The sequence below is a fragment of the Poecilia reticulata genome, linkage group LG2 (assembly GCF_000633615.1).
Source record: "Poecilia reticulata strain Guanapo linkage group LG2, Guppy_female_1.0+MT, whole genome shotgun sequence".
In the NCBI taxonomy this organism is placed as follows: domain Eukaryota; kingdom Metazoa; phylum Chordata; class Actinopteri; order Cyprinodontiformes; family Poeciliidae; genus Poecilia; species Poecilia reticulata.
The window spans coordinates 13,294,077-13,297,681 of NC_024332.1; the positions used below are offsets into that span (position 1 = coordinate 13,294,077).

General features: G+C 34.9%; 1 protein-coding gene across 1 annotated transcript in view; it reads right to left on the bottom strand.

The window, feature by feature from the left end:
• Nucleotides 1-2,609, bottom strand: part of LOC103478297 (interleukin-1 receptor type 1-like) — a 38,076-nt gene extending 35,467 nt beyond the window's left edge. The window contains exon 1 of the mRNA XM_008432041.2: nt 2,544-2,609. The gene's annotated coding sequence lies outside the window, so the exon portion shown is untranslated. The remainder of the gene's footprint in view (nt 1-2,543) is intronic.
• Between the last annotated feature and the right edge of the window lie 996 nt (nt 2,610-3,605).

Sequence of the window (3,605 nt, forward strand, 5' to 3'; positions counted from 1 at the left end):
TTCATTCTCAAACTGTTCAGCTCTTCAAATTCCTGTCTGCTTCTCACGGATGTGGCTTAAATAATCTTATTTTTCCTCCGTCTCACAGGTAGATTATCTTTGACAACAGGAAAGTTCATCAGTAAGTTTTCTCAGCAGATGATTACGATCTGTGCAGTTACAAAATCATTTTCCGAAGGACGTTATCAGAAATCATGTTTCACAAACTAGAGAACTGCAGAAACCTTGTCCTGTTTTTTTTCTTTGTAGCTATAAATACAATAAACCAGAAGTTGTTGTCAGTAAAAACTCAGACACTTAATGAACTTTCACTGCAGTGCTACAACAGAAAACCTGTTAGCAGAGAAGTGTGAACTCACAATTTTTAGATTGTGCAGGCTGAGTCTCATACTGTCCTGTTTCAATTCTGGATTTGACTGACAGTGGTTCAAATTTACAGCAGGTATTTTGAAAAAGGGACAGAGTGATGTAACTTTATACCACTGACTGAACTAACGAGGTGCTGCTCATTTCCTTTGTCGGCGGTTTGAGTCAACTGTGGCTTCACTGTTGTGATTCATCGACGCAATATCTGGATGATCAGTGTATTTCAAACTGTTTTTCATTTTAACTTACCATACTCAATAATCACACACAGCTACCAAGACTTTCACAGGATGTCTTCAGCGTGGCTTTCGATTGCACTATTCTACTAGTTTAGAGTTCAGTAAACTTTTGAAATAATCCACAATTTATTTATGAACATCTTCTAATCCTCAAGTTCTACTGATGCTTTTGTGTCAAGACGTTTTTTCAGCATGTGAAAACATTAATAATTCTACTAAGAAATTCAGGTTTTATATTAGCGTCCATGTTCGGCTGTTTATGTAGCTTGTCATAAATGGATGGGTGGGGTTATAACAATGCTGTGTTTTGTCTCTCTGTATTGACTGCATATCTATAAAGCAAGTTAACATCTGAACAAACGGGTTCAAAGTGTGACAGACGGATCTGTTTTGTTTTCTTGAGTTCTCATACGGCTGAATGAGCCACATTGCCCACATTAAAAACAACCACAAGAGAAAAAAACCCTATTTGGAGGATGTTGAAAAGCCTTTAGACGTCAGGTCTCTGTGTTGTCGTTTGATTTTAATATCCAGTCATTCAATACAGCTGCAAACACAAAAGCTTAGATATCAAAAGCTTTATGCATTTTGATATCTAACATCTGCAGCTATTACTTAGTTACCCAAAGATTTGCTGAGAAATAAAACTCACCAGACTGAGATTAACTGTTTAAAAACACCAAACAATGGCTGATTTACTTTATAAGGACAACACTTAAATATGTAAAGTTATGAACAAAGTCAAGTATTTTAAAGACTAAAATGAAAACAATATTACAAGTAAATGCCACTATAACTAAATGTCAAATTGAGCCAGTCATTTTCCAAATGTTTTTCTTTTTCAATATAAAACTTGTGAAGTTAGTAAAAATGTCAGAACAGGCAATAACAGAGCAATGATGCATGTGTAAAAAAAAATCTCACTTTAACATTAACTTTAGGTGTGTTTATGTGTCGGTGCATGTTTTGGTTCAAATGTGTCCAATGTGACTCACATCGGTTAATGTTTGCAGAAATTTTACTCAAAAGAAGCAATGCAGTATGATTAAATTACGCAAGGAAAATTAAAAAGTACAGTCAAGGAAAACTACTTATAAGTATTTTTCCCAAGCAGTTCCTCAAGTAATTGCAACTGATTAAATTTAACTAGTACTCACCTTTTTGAAATAAAATATCTTTAAACAAAAGTTGTATTTGTACCTAGAGTCAGGTAGTAAATAGTTTCATTTACTTGAGTAACTTTTTTTTGAAAAATTTAGTTTTAGAAGTATTTCAACCACACTGTACTTTTTACTTTTACTTGAGTAATTTTACCATGAAGCATAGCTAATCWTACTTGAATAATATTTCTGGATTTTCAATCCGCAGGAAACATGTTTCAACCAAAAATTCACCAGACACAGATGCACACCTGCAGTTTTTTGTTAAAAGTTTGCAATTTTTATTGAAAGAAACTGATTTGGAAACATCTTTATTTGTCTAATTTTGTTATTTTTTTTGTTACTTACAAGAATTATTGTCATTTTGGTCCTTAAAATACCAAAACCTCCACTTAACCTTATATTTTGGTCCGTCTGATGATGTAATTGCTAAATATTAGCTACGATAATCTCTTACTTAGTACTTTGAGTATGCTTTTTACCAAATAATTGCTTTACTCTTACGTAAGGTTACTTTTTTTACTTTTAATTCTAGAGTAAGAATATGTTGAAGTAGTGCTACTCTTACTGATGGACAGTTTTCGGGTGCTCTGCCCAGTTTTCGAGTGCTCTGCCCACCTCTGTCTGCACCTCAATCGTAACAATAAAAGTAGGAACAGTATATTCTTGCCTAATTCACTAATTATAAGAAGCGTTTGATGATTTTAGCAGCCCGCTCGTTTGTATAAAAGCACGCAGTACACGACCGCATGTACATTTAACATAAGTTTCTGCTTACCTCAACSGCTCAGGCTGACTGACTTCTGAGAAAAGTTTGCTGCCAGCCCGAGCTCTTATCTTTTGCATCAACCCTCCCCTATTGCTAGAAAAAAATAGAAACAAAGAAACGGAAATTAATTAGGCTTAATCGCGCGCGCGCTCACGCCAGAGCTGCTTAGAGAGCCAGAAGAGGAAGAAGAAGAGCAGCAGGAGCGCAGACAGCGCTGGATGCGATCCTGCTGCTCCTCTCTCTTTGTGGAAGAAGTTCTTGACAGTTTACGGTTCTTCAGCCTGACTCACGGTTCTCTCTTGTTTGCAGAGCGCTRTCCTGTCTTATATGAGCCGCGTGCTGGTCTTAATTGRCTTGTTTTCCTTCCTGGATGTGAATTAACCGAGGAATAGACCTGGCCACGTTCATGGGATTCATGAAGTAGACKACACCGTGAATCTCATGCAACCATACACGCCTAAAAATAGGCAATGTCCATCTGCAGAGTGAACACACACTAAGGCTACACTCTAAAAAGTGTTTTTGGATGTAGTCAGTTTTTTTTTCTTTACATTAATCTAACTTAATTACTTTGGTTTATTAATGACAACTTACTTATTTGTGTTCGATTAACTTAAAATTGAGAAATCTAGCTAACTTAAATTCACTTAAAGGATCTTTTTACTTTGACTTTACTTGAAACAATTGAGTTCAATGCCAGTTTYGTGTCTGACCAAGTCAATTTACTAAGTTTTTATAACTTAATAAGTCATTCTTACTCAAATCATTTATTAATTGCTAAATATTACTTACGATAATCACTTACTCAGTACTTTGAGTATGCTTTTTACCAAATAATTGCTTTACTCTTACGTAAGGCTACTTTTTTACTTTTAATTATAGAGTAAGAATATGTTGAAGTAGTGCTACTCTTACTGGAGGACAGTTTTCGGGTGCTCTGCCCAYCTCTGTCTGCACCTCAATCGTAACAATAAAACTAGGAACAGTATATTAAATAATTCAAATCTCTTTGACTTAATTCAACAGAAATTCAATTCAAACGTTTAAGTTGTACCAAACTAAAAATAAAAA